Source organism: Artemia sp. Qi Xiang Cuo, chromosome 9, assembly GCF_049724085.1.
Source record: "Artemia sp. Qi Xiang Cuo chromosome 9, ASM4972408v1, whole genome shotgun sequence".
Taxonomy (NCBI): Eukaryota; Metazoa; Arthropoda; class Branchiopoda; order Anostraca; family Artemiidae; genus Artemia; species Artemia sp. Qi Xiang Cuo.
This window is the reverse complement of record NC_142802.1, coordinates 57263524-57281363: the sequence shown is the minus strand read 5'-3', so window position 1 is coordinate 57281363 and position 17840 is coordinate 57263524. Positions and strand designations below refer to the sequence as shown.

General features: G+C 35.0%; 1 protein-coding gene across 2 annotated transcripts in view; it reads left to right on the top strand.

Moving 5' to 3' along the window:
- Positions 1–596: 596 nt before the first annotated feature.
- Positions 597–17840, top strand: part of LOC148948859 (uncharacterized) — a 44219-nt gene continuing 26975 nt past the window's right edge. For both annotated transcript variants that reach the window (XM_089094763.1, XM_089094762.1), the window contains exon 1: positions 597–674. The gene's annotated coding sequence lies outside the window, so the exon portion shown is untranslated. The remainder of the gene's footprint in view (positions 675–17840) is intronic.

Genomic DNA, 17840 nt, shown 5'->3' with positions numbered 1-17840 from the left:
AGCACTTTTAGATTTTAATTAAACTTTAATTTGATACTGGCACCTGCCTTCTTGGACAGAGCTTGCCTGAACGGAAACAGAGGTATGGCTCGAAAAAAGCTTGGTGGAAGAACAAGGACTATAGAAGAACAAGTGGAAACCATCGTTTTTGGCCCCAGGCAGAATTACTCTTAGTTTTCTAAAATATAGTTTCATTTTCGACCATCTAGCAAAGGTCCACACTTTTTATAAAATCTACAAAGGCCAGACTTTACCACTTTATTGCAGTAAACGGAAATCAGTGATATAAAAACGGAACAGGAGAAAGTGTTTCTCCCAGAACAGAAGTTATATAGCCCAGTTTAGGGTTATTAGGAAATTTAGCAATGTTTGTGGTATCTTTTTCTATAGAGGTAATTTATTCTTCGGATATAAAGATAAATAAAAAAAGGAATAAGAAAGTTGGTGAAGTGGAAGGCACGCTCTTTATAGATAAATCTCTACTCTAGCTTTTCTTTGTGAAACAGATTAACTGGGACATTTGTGACCATAGAGCACGTAACTGGTAATTGGCAACAGTGCTAATTTTGTGTTGACACCAGCAATAAAGAAACGTTGCAAATGGCGCTGGTTGTTTTTGTTAAATGGATTTCATGAAAATTGAGATAAATTGCATGATTGTCTCCTTTTGCGAGGTAGAATACACACAATTTTATAAAGCCAAAATGTAGGCCTACCAAGTTTTATCATTAATTTTTTACATGCGCCTGTCAGAATGGAGAAAATCACGAATAAATTTGCTTTGTTTGAATGTCCTAAATCTTAAATCTTTGGAAATTTCAAAGAAACTAATATTTACCTTTTGACGTAATATGAATTTTAACGTCTGTGAGTGTTTAGATAGACATGATTCATTTTGTTATGGATTTTAATCATGCCTAGGCCTAACTGTAAGTTGAGACAGGAATATCTTGTTGCCTTCAGCATAGATTCAGGATTGTATTGCAGCCTGTTATCAGTAAATTTTCTGAAGTTTATCTTTGAATTAGTCCCAACTAGTTGCATTGATGTAAATGTCTTTGATAATAGGCTAGGCCTCAAGCTTTTAATCTGAATATTTTATCTCTAAGCCTAGGCTAGGTGTAAGCTTAGAATTAGAGCTGTTAAGATGGAAACATGATAAGAAAACAATTCTTACTTACATAATATGTTGAGAAATTGTAGTTAGCAAATTCTGAAAGCAATTCCACTAGCCTAGGGTAAAATAGCCTACCTCTTTTTGGGAGAGACCACTTTTCTTTGGCATTCTGGAAAAATAGTAATAGGTTTTTGGTCCACCCCTTTTCACTACAGCATGATGCAATGTGAGGGCAGTAACAAGAACTCTGACTTGTTGGTCAAATTTCCACCAATAATTTGTCACCATAAATTAAAAAATTGGTATCTGTTTTGAAAAGCAATTGAAAAGAAAAAAATATACTTAATATTTGTGATTTATTGATTAAATATCAAACAATAAAAGTTACCTTTTTAGAATCAGAAGAAAGTCAGCTTTCTGTTCATATGTAAATAAAACTGAAACACCAAAAGGATATATACATCAAAATAGGATAATTAGTATTTCCAAAGAGGTCCCTGTAGGTAAGTCAATAAACTAATAATTTCAAGTTTGATATTAAAATAATTTTAATAATAACCATATTGATGCATAGCTCAGATTTTTAGCTATTCATTAATATATATTTTTCTTCTTTGGTAACAAGATGTGAGGGTTTTAGTTTTATATAATTAGACAAGATTGACACATGGAAAATATATCATTTGGGCTATAGTCTGTACTTGCACATTACAGAGTTTTAGGGATAAGGTATAGTAAAATTGCCTTAAAAATTTAAGATATATTAATATATATATATAAATATATAACACTTTAAAGTAAAATATTTCTTGGCCAACTAGGTGGCTAGCCTATGAATGAATAATTTTATTGATAACACATTGAATAAAAAAAATTGATAGAGGGAGCAAAGAAGACAACTAAAAGTAAAACTGAAGAAAAATTACAAAACAAAAGAGTCAAAAAACAAACCAAACAGCACAACTAATAAAATAACAGCACTAATTTGCCTAATATATAACCCAATTGTTAAATTCTACATAGTAAATTCTACCACTGGTGGCTCTGAACCTCTGTGATCTTGTAGTGTTTAATCAGTTTTATATTCCAAGTCCATGGGGGAGACAAAGTAGGTATTTGGCAATTTTGAAGTATTGTGACCTATTTTTTTTATCTGTTTGAGTAAAATTTTTCAAAGAGGTGCACAATAAAGAATATTGGGCAATGGAATTTTGTTATACAAGTGTTGTTAAGTTCATTAAAGCTTGCCTTTAATGAATGAAGAATACATAATACAAATATAGTGCTGAATATGTGATACTAGTAGCTGGCATAGTTTATGCTGGCATAATCCTAGGCATAGTTTATGCTCAATAGGTTTGACTTCACAGCTTCCTAGACAGATTGAAGTGTTAAGGCAAGTTTTTCTGCTGAAAAACACTATTTCTAACTTTTCAGGGTTAAAATTAAGACATATGTTAGTGTATCCTTGGCTTAAAATTTTAAAAATATTGAAAATCATCTCAAGGAACTGGCTGACATAGCCTAAGTTTGATTGTAATGTCAGTTCAGAGACAATTTTATTATTTACATAGAGATAAGGTGAACAATCTACTTGACCCCTTTTTTGTGATCTTCCTAATATAATAGTCGTTTCATTTGCAAGTCTAATTTAAATCCCTCAAATGAACCCTAAAATCACCTAGACCACACAGTTTTCATAAGTCAAAAATTCAGCAAACCTATTTTAACAACTATTTTAACAAATATATATATATATATATATATTATATACATGGGGGTATTAATGGGAGATAATCCTTCTTGTTGATGCAAAGGGGAGATATACAGCTCTTTGTTTGTACAATGGACATTTAGACTTGTTATCCAATCTATGAGGGCCTTTGCAGTTAATACATTTGGGTTCTTTTTTTGGGCAGGTAGTATCCTCATTATGTTGGTTATCACACTTTGCACAGGTTGTAGTATTTAAAGAACAAAATTGAGCTATATGCCCTTGCTTTGAACATTTGTGACATTAAATTGGTTTCAATCAGTAGGCTTTGAAGGCTTTTCTTTGGCCAAACAACAGGAAAGGTTGATTCAGTTTACCTCCTTCTTCAAAACAAATATGAATGATTTGCTGATCATTTGGCATGTAGTATCAGATTTACCTAATCTAGAGACACTTGACACTGACATAGTCTCCCCTTGGCTTTTTGTTAGCCCAGTGGCCAGATCCAGTAGCACTGTGTCTGTTGGGACATTGTAAACAACAATTTTTTACTCCTTTCTGAGAGGAGACCAATAACCACACTTGATAGACATACTTAAAAGATTAGTAGCTATCAGAAGTTTTTTGGATGCTGCTTTATCCTTAAAGAAATTAAAATTGTGCCATTCTTATTAACATTTAAAGGAAATTCTGATTTGATTATTTTTAAAATTGCCAATCTGATTTGGGCAATATCTTTGACAATAAAAGGTTGTTTGGTAGAAATCTCTAAGTATAGTTAGGAAGAGATATTGGGGTCTTTCTTAGACTGGGAATTGAGTTTTGCTGGAGAAATGTTTTTATGTTTCTTAGCATTCCAAGGGAGAACTTATTGAAAGTCATCTGTGAGGGTTTCCATGTTAGAAATAACATTATGCATTGGGGGAATACCCTCAATTGTACCCAAAGTTATCATGGTGTCATCCATGAAATCTGATGAGATGGAATCAGATTTGGATTCAGAAACTATGGATCTTGTTGGGGGGTGGGTCTTGATACAGAGTGAGAAGAAGATTGGAACAGACTTACTATTTCATCTCCTGTTCCTATAACCAGGTTTTCCTTCTCTGACAGCTTCTTAGGTGGGCTCAAAAACATCTATTCTGGGTTTTTTGGCTGGATTTTCAAATTTGTTCAAAAGAAAATTATTTTGGCAACTTCACAGCAGCAACAGCAACAAAGAAAATTCAAAATATGGAAACATTGAAATTTCAAGGGAATTAAACTTATATATCACCAGTTAGAAAACACATAAGCAGAATAAAACTCTAAAGTGAGTAACTATAGTATAACACTTTACCTTAATTTGCACTTCAGAGCAAAATTAAGGTCCATACTGGATCTGTTGTGCATTTTAGGGTCTATTAATTAGGAAAATAACACACTAGATTTGGAAAAATGTCTTGGACAGTAAATTTGAGGTAATAATCCACAATTCAAATTTCACAATATCCCATGGGTTTGTTGATCAACATTGAACTAGATCAACATCTAGGGATTGGGGGTCTAAGAGGAACAAAGCAGGCCATTCAAGGGGTATAAACCTAGAATTGGGGCTATTATTGAGAATTGAGAAGGAAACATGTTACAAAAACAATTCTTACTTCATAATATACAGAAAAATTGCAATTAACATATACTGAGAGTGATTCCCCCAGTTTTCTGATCTTAGAGGTTTGTGTTATTCTCTGCATTTATTTCTCATCAATAGTTGTTTCATAATGCCAAGCAAAGTTAATTTGAGAAAAGAGAAACACAACAGAGTCAGCCAACTTTGTATACAGCCTAGGGCTAATCAGGGACCTGGGCTGAACCACAATTAAAACAGCAGTGATTATAATTTTTGGAAAAATTGGAAATAACATAGTGTGTTTCTTTTTCTCTTTTGATATCTTACTTCTACTTGCAAAAAAAGGAACAACATGTCAATTTCCAGATTCAAAGTAAAATATGCAACTGGAGCAATTAATTTATTTGAACAGAACATAAAATTTGTATCAAATAGTGAGTTTATCTTTTACACATCAATGCTCCACTAGAAAATACAATTCCGTAGGTTGACTCATTTGGGGTTTTGTCTGTAAAAGACCAAATGTAAATGGAGCTTGAGCTCCAAAATATCATCGTTCATGTGTACTTCTATTGTATACTGCAAATTTCCATGTTTAAGATTTAAGTTGATTTTTTCCCCTTTTTATCAATTGTTTTCATGGGCCTTAAGTTAGCCAACTGGTTCACCAAAATCAATGTAGTTGATATGTTATGAAATTATTATTTGACTACAAAATTATAACTATAAAACTCTTACATAGCCTTTACAGCTGGGTTTTAATTAGTCAACTGATTGGCTAAAATTGAAGCACTATATATACTACTGCTACTACTACTACTACTAACAACCCACCACAGCACCAAGCCGCCTGAGGCCAACACAGCTACACATGCTCCTCCTCCATCCCAATCTGTTCAAAGCCTCCCTCTTTACACCCTCCCAGGAAAATCCTATTTTCTTTAAATCTCTCTTTATGACATCTTCCCATCCCAGATGAGGAAGACCTGCTCTTTGTTAAGCTCTAGATGGCTGCTGTTTGAAATTTGGTCAGTCAGCTGGGTACCCAGGATAATCTGTAGACAATTTCTCTGGAAAATATCTTCCAAATCTTCATCTGCTTTTTGGAGAGCCCATGCTTCAGAGCCATATTTGACCACTATCATCACTAGCTTCCAATATTCTTATCTTGGTTTGCAGACTTATCTTCATATTCTTCAAAACCTTTTTTAACTGTGAAAAAACATCCTGAGCCTTGGCTATTCTACTTTTAACATCTTCACTGCTCCCACCATCTTTACTAATAATACTACCAAGGTAAGTGAAGCTGCCCACCTGATCAATCTTTTTGTTACCCAATGTCAATCACTTTAATGTATTTGTCTGGTATACCATACAAGGATATGACCTTTGCTAAAGCTCTTTTATCAACATAATTGAATGCTTGCTGATAATCTATAAAATTGAGGACCAAAGGTGTTTGACAACCCAGGCATTGCTCAATTATTATCCTAAGAGTGAAAATTTAGTCAACACATCCTCTACCTTTTCTAAAACCACACTGTTCTTTTCTTAAAACATTTTTTAAGAATCTCTCAGTCTAAAAAGTATTATATTACTAAGTAATTTGCTATCTACAGAGACCAGACTAATGCCTTGATAATCACCACACTCACTTATCACTTTTCTTGTACAGTGGTTTAATTAAGGTTTTCCTATAATTTTTAAGTACTTCCCCCTTTAAAAAAATCATATTCAAAATCTTTAGTAACTTATTTCTAATCTCAGAGCCACCATATTTAAGAAACTCATTTACCACACTATCAGCACCTGCCTTGGTTTAGCACATTCTCAAAATGTTCTACCCATTCTCTCCTTAACTCTTGCCTTATCACTAATTGTCACCCTGTTCCTATTTTTAACTGTGAAAGTCTGGATTGACTACTCCCTCTCAATTTATTAACAAGCCAGTACAATATTTTACTATTATGGTATCTAGATGCATCTTCAAGATCCTTGGCAATGTTATCCATGGCCTGCACTTCACACATCCTTAGTTAATATTTTAATGCTTTCTCTGCTTTTTTATATTCCTTTTATTTTCATATGATCTATCACTCCGATAATTCTTGTACAAACCCCTTCTCTGCTCTATTAAACTAAAAGATTTTTAGTTACCATACCTAGCTACAGTCCTAAGTTTTTTCCCTTAAACACCATCAAGAACTTCACAAATTGTTTTTCTAAAATTATTCCATCCATCTTCCACATTGTCAAATTTTAAACTTTTAAGTTTAGTATTAAACTGTATCTGAAAAGTTCCTCTCAAATTCACATTCTGGAGTCTATCAACATGATAACTTCCTGGGGGGTAGTTACCCTTTCCAAATTTCAGACTTAAATTAACCCTAGACACTTCTAGATGGTGATCTTGACTTTTAACATCAATAACAGCACTCATATATACCCTAGTATCTTGTATTGATCCTGTCAGTCTTTGGTTTACTATAACATAATCAATAAGGTTTGCTGTCTTACCATCACATGAATACCATGTTAACTTAAGGGACATTTTATGACCAAACTTTATATTGGTTATGACTAGCTTGTTATACCTACAAAATTGCAAGTCTTTAGCCATTACTGTTTTCTTTTCCTGCACCAGATTTACCTAGGCTAGGATACCATCTCTCCCTATTTCTACCAATCTGGGTGTTGAAATTTCCTAGTAAACACATCATATTTCTACCTGGGACCTTGTCTATTTGCTCCTTTAACTGTAAGTAAAATTCATCTGAGTCCCTAGTATCTCTGTCAGTTGGTTCTACAGGGGCGTATACTACTATAACTGATGCCCTGAACTTTCTAGTCATAAAATGAGCAATTAGAATTCTGTCTATTTGCTCCTGTAACTGTAACAAATAGTCTGAGCGCCAGGTGTTTGAATTCTGAAACATACCATGACAGAACAAGGCAGGTAAAATAATTAGCCTATGCAGAGCAGATACACCAAGCAGATGTTCATGGTAACCACAGCACAACTGCTTTAAGGATTGTCTTTTTTCCTTTGGAGAAAATGAAGCTCACGGTATCACATCCAGTGAAACAATGCAAAAACGCAATTGAATTCACTAGAGATGGGCAGAGTGTATTTGCAAGTTCATTGATCAAAATGACTTTGTCCTGCAAACAAACCAAAGCACTAGGGGTGTCATGGCTTTGCTTTTCAATTGTCTTACAAGATTGAAGCAAAATGACCACAATGTCTGTGTCATTTGCTTCCACAATTACATCCATGCAACCTGTCCTGGCACAGAAACCCTTGTGAAGAGCAACACAGGTATCCACTTCTTCATGTATGCTGCTCAGTTTATTGGCAAATCTCTTGCAGTTTACAGTCTGGTTACCTGGAAGCAGCTGAACTACTCCAGTTCTATATGCAAATCTTCCTGATAGGTACACTGGAAAAGCAGGGACTTTGCAGTCATTACCAGTCCAAAGGTCAAACTTGCATTCTATAAGCTTTGCTTTACTTCGGATATCAAGCAGGATAGAGTCCCAGCTGTCGAGAACCATATTCGGTTGAATTGAAAAGGATTTTCCAGGCCTGTTTACATGCTATTCATGGCAACCACTACTGTCTTTCAATGAAACAACTTCTCAACCCTCAATGTCTTAAAATAGTCCATCATAACAGTGTGCTACAACTACAACATACAGCTGAGTTGTTTGTTTAGGAAGTTTCCCTAGAAGATTTGTAAAAGTCCTTTTAGCAAAGTCTACTAAAAGTAATATTAGATACTATCTTTTGTTTTATGTTTATTTACTAATAAACAGACTAGGTGAATGATCCAAATTAGCGTTTTCTTGCATGAAGTGCCTAAAAAGTTATGGGATTTACCACTAGCTCATCCATTTTTCTTTGTATTTGTTTCTCAGAAAACAGGGAAGAAATTGTAAGGAAAGAAAATAACCTTAGAAAGCAATGCTATGCTGTGAAGCACCAAGAACTACAAAGTATCTTTTCCCCTTGGAGTTTTCTTTTTCATACTTTTTTTGTGATTACACAAGCTTAAATTAGCCTGATATTACAAAATGATTAGCCAAATAAAAATTTGATGGAACTACAAGATCAACCAAATTTGGCTATTAACATTAACCAAATCAACATGCTAAATCACCAAATTTGGAATTGGAAAAAATAAATAACAGTTTGATGAAAAATTTACCAAATGTCTAAAACTTAGGTGTAACACACTCTTTCCCGCCCCTGGGATGCTGCTGCTCCTATCACCACCCATTAGTTTGCAGTAGGAGTTCATTGTCCCTAAAGACTGTCCATTCAAGCTTCCCCGAGCTGTCACCATGGGAATGGATTTTTATTATGGTACAGGAAAGCCCTTGCAGGATTACATGCTGAACTTGTGGAATATCATCACGTATAACAATTTAGTTGGCAGATAGATATTGGCCAAGAGAATGGGAAACTAGTAAGACTGGAAACTCTAAGGTCCATGAAAAAAAAGAAAAAAAGAAGCCATCTAGCACCATCTAGACTAAACAATACCATCCTTTGTATCACTATAAATAATTACTACCTGTGTAGCTATATTTCACCTACTATATCTTAAAAACTCAATTATCAAAGCTTAGCAAAAAACATTTGCAACATTGGGCACTACCACCAAATTACCCACAATTGTATTTGTCAATAATATGTCTGCTCGCAATTTGGTTAATTTGGAATATAGGACCCTGATGAGATAGCTAAGAAATAAAAACCATTCAATTCAGTCTGTTCTCTTGATTTGGCCTTGATACTAAAATGGCATCTGAGACTGGTTTCTGTGGCTTTTGCTTGCTAGATAGCACTTCTTGGGAAAACTGAAGTTCAGATCCAATTTGCAATTTTTTAATAGACTTCCCCTTCCTGTTTGAAAGTGCTGTTTTTATTTTCGGTATCAGTGTTTTTTAGGCTATCTTTTGGTATATGTTTCATAATAACCCCATTCCTTCATACCTCCTTCTTGAAATAAGTGAGATAGCAAAGTGTGGTGCCCATGCTATAAATTCATCTGACTCACTACTATCTCCATCAGTTTGTTCTACTGGGGCGTATATTACTATAACTAATATACTGAACTTTTTAGTTATAAAATGAGCAATTAGTATTCTATTATTAATACATTCCCAGCCTAAACAAGACTTAGCAGCTTCCTTATTCATTGTGAGCCCTACTCCTTGTCTATGTACCCCATCCTTTCTGTCTGAGTAAACAAATTCTATGTCACCTAATTTCATGCTTCCTACCCCTGGGATATGAGTTTCTGAAATTCCTAATAAGTCCAGTTCAAAGTGCCTGAATTTGTCAGTCAAAATGTCAATACAGTAGTCATTTTTAAACATTGTAACATTCCAAGTTCCAATTTTCTTTAAATCATTGAAATTATTTTGGTCCCAGGAAAAGCAATGATCCCAGATACCAGTGCAGAATGGAGATCAACATATCTTCTCAATTCTACACCAAAGCACTTAGCCAGCTTTGAACTAGACAGCAAGAAGTCCCTGGGACCTCCAATATGAATTAAGGCTTTGTGCAATGCTGGGCCCATCTTGGTCACAACATGGTTTCCAGCACTTGGCAATGCTCTTCTATCAACTATGGTGATGTGCTATATATAGGCATTGTGGAATTACCTAGCTAGTCATCTTCTTCTCTTAGATGTATAATGGCCTTGTCAGTCAAAACTATTCAGCCTTTTGACTCTTTATATGAGATGTGTTTGACTATTGTGGCTGTTTGCTAGCTATTTGTCTTGAGATGGCTTGGTTTTGATTATATGTCCTGCAGTAGCTCTTTTGATTCCAGGAACTGAATGATCAAAGTATACATTTCGAGTTCAGTACTCTTTGTGCAGGTTAAGTCAATCAGGCTATTTACAGATGGTGGAATTTTGTGTGTTTGAAGCACTTTAACAAAAGAAGTTTTTTCAAAGAAAAGCAAAGAGCAATTTTAAACTTAAGACCAGCTTAAATAAATTCATGTAACAATTCAAACTCAAAATGACCAGAAATTACTATTAAAGAATAAATGAAACCCAAAACAAGCAGAAATTATAATAAACAATCATAGAAAACATAAAGATAACAGGAACTAATATGGATGAATAAACAAATCTTGAAGCAAGTAGAAATTTTATTGAATGTTCAAGTCAAACTTAAAACAAACAAAAAGCATTACAAAAACAAGTTTGGCTACTGCCCTTTTGCCCCTTCCCTAATTATGAAAGTCTAAAGCTTGTTACATCATTTGTGTTTTATTGAAAACTAAATGTATCTTGAACACTATGCTTTTGTTTTCCAAAACATAAACCAAAAATAATTATTAAATCACTATAATAATCACGATGACATGAAAGAACTAATGAAAATAAACTGAGAATTTAAAATATAATGATATTAATTCCTGGAAACACAGCAATTCAAAATTTTAATCACTCTCAGGTATAGTCAGGTGTTTTTGGGTTTCTTCTTCTTGCTCTAATTAACCTTCTTTATTAACAAATAAAAAATTAAATGACTGCTTTTGCCCTTAGCTGAAAAGATGCTACTATCTTTATAAAGTTTTACAGTTTACAGTCAAAATTGAGTTTTTTATTGGGACATTTTAACATTTTTTCTTATATTTCAAGGAAATTTTCATAAATATGTTTCATTTTAATATAATATTTCCTAACTCGTCATTGATGTGCTAACCTGTTGCATTTAAACATTTGTCTCCAATATTCTGGGAAAATAGGCCAATGAAGAACAGCTGAGCTCTGTAGAGCACAAATGAATTGATTGGCAAGAATAAAGGTTTAAGCAGAAAGAAGGAACCCAGAAATAAATCATTAGTCAACAAAGTAAGCAAACATGATGTTCTGCCTAGGGGTGTTTACAGGCATTTGGATGGGGTGGGGTAAACTGTGCTGGGGCATCATTTGGCAGACAAAGGAGGTGGCTATACTAGCAAGTAGTGCACTGGGCAAGCTGCATCAAGAAGGGAGTTTGTAAGGTATGTGACAGGAGGGTCTGGTTGGTAACAAAGTCACATTGTTCAGCATATTTGAAAGGTTCAGTGACAACGCCTTTGAAAATTATGACCCCTCCTCCAAATCCCCTGGGAAAGGACTAAGTTATGAAATGTTTGTGTTGTTTACATATACATTTCAAGCAGAATTTGTTATATTCTGCTTGGGCGAGGAATTTTCTGTGAGGAAGAGTTTCGAGGGGAGAGATTTCCAGGGGAAATTTTGCACTGGGGGAAGTTGCCAGAATTCCTTTACGAAATCTGTTTTATCTGTCTTTGCCTTTACTGACTAAATTTAACATGTGGAGATATTCCTGGGGTAATTTCCAGCAGGGTCGGGGTCATCTGGAGCAGTTTTCCAATGAAGGAAGGGAATTTATCTACAGGTGCAACTTTCCACGGGGGGTGGGGAACATTTTCCACGGAGGGGGGGGCATCCTAAATGATTTGGAAAACTATCTGAAATTAAAGTCTTTCAAATAAAAGTATGCTAAAACGAATTTTTAAGGGCAAAGGGCTGCAAGTTACAAAATTTATCCATTGTTTAGGTATATTATTTGTTATTGGGTCTGCAATAAATTTTCCTGTGGAATTTTCAGCAATTATAGAATTGTCCAGGAGGAATTTTTCCGAGGGGAGGGTATTTTCCATGGAGGGGTTGGATTTATCAGTATTACTTGAAAAACAATAAAAAATTAAATAAAAAAAAAACAGGTTTTTCAACTGAAAGTAAGGAACAACATTGAAACTTAAAAGAAGCAAAAAAATTTCTGAATATGACGGGGCGTGTCCTCTCCTTAATGCCTTGCTCTTTACACTAAAGTTCGACTTTGTCCCAATTCTTTGATGACAACTCCTGAAACACAATAGCATTTTGATTAGAATAAGAAGCTTCTTTTAAGTTATAGAATACTTTAGCATGAATAGCAAGATATTGAAGAGGGGAAAACACCCTTCATAAACAGAATAATTTTGCTGGTTTTAAGTTCTAATGTTGCTCCTTGCTTTCAGTTAAAAAAACTTGCTTTTTTATTCAAATTCTGGCATAGCTATTGGGATTTTCTATTTGTCTATTTGTAACTGTCAATTTGGTTTTATGAACCTAGTGTGTGATAAATATTCATCAATTTTTACATCTGTATTTTAACTCATTAACTCCTTTTCAATGTCTGAACAATTAATTGGCTACATAAATATTAACAAATTATCTAGTTTTCATTTACTAGAGAACACTTCCAGTACTTTTAGAGATGGTATTGCTTCGAATCAGCTCCAGCTTTTTCAACTATAAAAAAATAATTATAAAAATTCAAATTAATAACAGTAAAAACAGAAAAATTGAACAGCTATCCTCTTACATGACAAGCAGGGTAGTCATAGTTTTGTTTTTCATTTAGGAGAATAGTTCTTCAATGTTTAAGATTTTCTGTTCTCATTGATTTCTTATTTTTATGTTTTATCAGTCACTTCAATCAGCACTATGCTACTGTAAAGAGCAGATGAGTAGGGCTCAAAACCCCTATGCCTTCCCAAGACTAGAACTTAATTTGCACTTTACTGAAAAATATAAATGTTTTCATTTTTATAACTTTAATAAATAAATTAATATTAACATTTTGATTGCTAAATATCAGTATATGTATATTAAACTGACAATGCACATTCATTTGTATTTTTTTTCAGTAAAGTGCAAATTACTTTCTGGCCTTGGGAAGGCATAGGGGTTTTGAGCCCAACTTATGTTAATTTCTGCTTGTTTTGAGTTTGACTTGGTTATTTATTGTAATTTCTGTTCGTTTTGGGTTGTGTTTATTTATCGATGCTGATTTGTGGTAGTTTCACGCTTGGTAAATTATTTTATTTTATTTTTGCTCCTTTTTTGTTTAATGGAGTTCTTTACTTTTCTTTAAAAAACTTATTTTGTGGAAAAAGTTTTTTAAATTAATTTCTGTTCGTTTTATTTTGACATAGTCTTTTCAGTGAAAAAGAAAATAATACTTTAAATCTTTTCGTTTTTTTAAGTCTTTATAGTTTGGCTTTCTATTTATATGCTGGAGAAAAATTTTCAGCAATTTTTAACAACATGCACCGTTTTAAAAATCTGGACACAAATAGTAGTGTTTAATTTAGTTTCTTACCTTGTCTAGTTGACCTGAAATGGAGAACTTGATACCATTCGCAAAAAAATCTGTTTACTTTCTTTGATAGCTTGGATACACTTACGCTATTTTGATTTGGTTAAAATTAAAGAGCAGAAGTAGCCCCAAAAGTTTGAACATAATACCCTCAGTTGTTCTTGAGATACTGCTGAGATGCCTTATTGGGAATTAGCATTAACACAGTGCATTTTAATTTAATCTTAATGCAACATTTAATTTTCAAACATAATGGGCAAATGGGAGGGCGGGGGTGGGAGGGGGATTTGTTGCCCTTCAATCACTTTCGACTATTAAAAAGGGCATCAGCCCTTTCTATTTTCAATCGAATGAGCCCTTTTCGAAGTTCCTATGACAACTCCTTTGATACGAAGTGCCCTGGTCTAAACAACAACAAAAATAATAATACCTTATACCCAATCGATCTTTACTATAAAAATGTCAAGCCTTCCAATTACTTTCGACTATTAAAAAGAGCACTACGCCTTTCAATTTCCAATCTAATGATCCCTTTTTGAGTTTCTACGACAACGATTTTTAACACCTTATATGCCCCCAGGGCATAAATTACAGCCCTTACCCTAGGCACTGTTAGGTTGGTTGTCATCCTCAAAGACATAACTTCCAGAGCTTTCAACTACATTAAACAAATTGGGTATCTCAAAATTTTGATTGGATATGTTTTGGGAAATGGTGGGCGTGAGAGGGGCGTTAGTCGCTCTCCTATCACTTTCAACTATTAAAAAAGGCACTAGCCCTTACAATTTCCAATCATATGAGCCCTTTTGAAGTTTCTACGACAACACTTTCAATAAAAACCTTATATGCTCTCAGTGCCAACCCTTGCCTTGAGGGCTGGGGGGGCTGTCATCCTCAAGGACCAAATTTACAGAACTTTCTACTATGTTAAACAGAATGGCTATCTGAATATTGTCATTGGATGTGTTTAGGTGAATGTTGGGTGTGAGACGGGGGTTAGTTACCCTCCAATCATTTTTGACTATTAAATAGGGCACTAGCCCTCTCAATTTCCAATTGAATGAACCTCTTTTGAAGTTTTACAACGACTCTGTCTATAAAAACTTTATATGCCCCCAGGGCATAACTTACAACCTTTGCCCTGGGGTTTCTGTGGGGTTTGTCATCCTTAAATACATAATTTCCAGAACTTTCAACTATGTTGAACAAAATGGCTATCTCTAAACTTTGATTGAATGTTTTTTGGGGAATTGGTGGGCGTGAGAGGGGGGTTAATTACTCTCCTCTCACTTTCAACTATTAAAAAGGGCAATTTCAATTTCCAATCAAATGAGCCCTTTTTGAAATTTTCACAGCATATTTCTATATAAACCTAATATGCCACCAGGGCATAACTTACAACACTTGCACTAAGGGCTCTGAGGGGGCTATCATCCTAAAAAAACCTAATTTCCAGAACTTTCTACTACATTGAACAAAATGGATATCTCAAAATTTTGATTGAATGTGTTTGGGAAAAATGGTGGGCGTGAGAGGGGGGTCAGTTGCCCATCAATCACTTTCGACTATTAAAAAGGGCACTAGCCCTTTCAATTTCAAATTGAATGAACCCTTTTTGAAGTTTCTACAACATCTCTTTCTATAAAAACCTTATATGCCCCTTGCCCTGCCCTGCATAACTTGCAACCCTTGCCCTAAGGGTTGTAAGGGAGGGTTGTCATCCTTAAAGACCTAATTTCCAAAACTTTCAACTATGTTGAATAAAGTGGCTATCTAAAAATTTTGAATGGATGTGTTTGGGGAAAAGGTGGGCATGAGAGGGGGGTTAGTTGCCCTCAAATCACTTTCGACTAATGAAAAAGGCACTAGCCCTTTGAATTTCCAATTGAATAAGCCCTTTTTCAACTTTCTGTGACAAAGATTTCAATAAAAAACTTTACATACCCACAGGGCATAACTTATACCCCCTGCCCTGAAGACTGTGGGGGGACTGTCCTGCTCAAAGGTATAATTTCCTGAACTTGAAACTACGTGGAAAAAATGGCTATCTCAAAATTTTAATTGAATGTGTTTGGGGAAATGGTGGGCGTGGAAGGGGTGTTAGTTGCCTTCCAATCACTTTCCACTATTAAAAAAGGCACTAGTCATTTCAATTTCCAATCGAATGAGCCTTTTTTGAAGTTTCTACAACAACACGCTCTATAGAAACCCTATATGCCCCCAGGGCATAACTTACAACCCTTGCCCTGAGGTCTGTGGGGGGTTGTCATCCTCAAAGACCTAATTTCCAGAACTTTTCAACTACGTTGAACAAGATGGCTATCTCAAAATTTTGATTAGATGTGCTTGGGAAAATTGTGGGCATGAGAAGGGGGTTAGTTGCCCTCCAATCACTTTCGACTATTAAAAAGAACACCAGCCCTTCGAATTTCCAATCGAATGAGCCTTTTTTGAAGTTTCTACGACAACGCTTTCTGTAAATACCTTATATGCCCCCAGGGCATAATTTACAACCCTTGCCCCGAGGGCTGTGGGGGAGTGTCCTCCTCAAAAACATAATTTCTATGAGGAAATCAACTACGCTGAACAAAATGGCTATCTCAGAATTTTGATTGGATGTGTTTCGGAAAATGTTGGGCTTGGAAGGGGTGTTAGTTGCCTTCCAATCACTTTTGACTATTAAAAAGGGCACAAGCCACTCCACTTTCAAATTGAATGAGCCCTTTTCGAAGTTTCTACGGCAACTTCTTTGATACGTAGTGCCCTGGTCTAAAGGAAAAAAATGATAATTTATATCCCACCAGCCTGAGTTATTTGTCCTGTAAGTGTCAAGCTGTTTTAAGCTTGACACCTTACCTTTCTGCCAAAAGGGTTAGTAGTAGATAAGGGATGGAAGGTTCTGTTTTTAATAGGCTGTAAAATGTCCACCTTTCTATAAAAATACATCTGTAAATTACCTTACCTTAATTCGCACTTGAGAGCGAATTAAGATCCTTCTTAATCTGTGAATTGCTCCATAGTTGATGATGTGGTTGATCAAACATTAGATGCATCCCACTGGTACATCCAAGGAACACCATTTCATTCGATATCTTTTACTTCTTGAAAGCTTCATTATTGGGTGCTGAGACTGTTGTGTCTGAAAGACTATGACTGAAAGACCGTGTAGTCCAATGTTTGTTGGACTACACGGCAAGAGAAAAACTATTGTCGGTGTTGTTTTGACAGATGGCTTGAACAGCTTCTTTGAATGTCCTCTACTGTCAGTGCCAATATTTTAGGAAGTTGACAAATAAATTGGGGGGGGGGGCTTATTGTGAAGTAAGTTGGTATGTCATAAGCATATCAACTCTTCGTCATTGGTAAATCAGTGTAGAAAATTTCAGCTCATACAAACACTCATCATAGGGTTTTTTTGTCTCATCTTTGTTACTGCCTTAGTAGCTCTCCTTTGCACCCCTTCCAGAAGCTGTATGTCGCCCCTGTATCTTGGTGATGCTATGCACATTTCAAAATCAAGCACTGGTCTGACGAGGGCCTTGTACAACTTCATGGGAACATAGGGTTATCTACTGTAAATAGTATAGGTCTGTTTTAAAGGGCTTTTTGCTAAATCTTTAGCCATTTTCTCTTAGGGATGCGTGGGTAATTTCCTCATGGAAACATTTTTTGCTATTTTTGTAACTTTCTGATGAAAACGGCTATATTAAAATTATGATTGAATGTTGTGGGGGGAATTTATGAGCAGTTAATGGGTGGAGGCTGCTCTCAAATTGGTTTTAGCCCCCTAAAAAGGGCACAGGGACTTTCAATTTGCAATTTAAGAGGAAAAATCCCTATTTTTACTGCCATCCATTTTATGAGACAGGGTAAAAAATGGTAGACATACATCTCTTTACTAATTTTGTTTTATTATGAATTGACTAAGAAAATTCATATATTATGGCAAAGAAAATTCATATATTATGGAAGTTACAAAAGATTGAAAACTATTAAACAAAGTTTGTCCACTATTTTAAGCATAACAAATCCCACACACGGCGGGAGGGGGTCACCATAAAATTCTTGACCCATCTTTTGACCCTTGCGGACAGGGATCAAAGTTCTTTTTGGGAGAGTAGGAGGTCGGAATTTACTTTTTTTTCTGGGAGGGAGGCTGCTGAAAGTGTGAAGGAGCCTCTCCCCTAAGATATAAAATCTTATATTCCAAAATT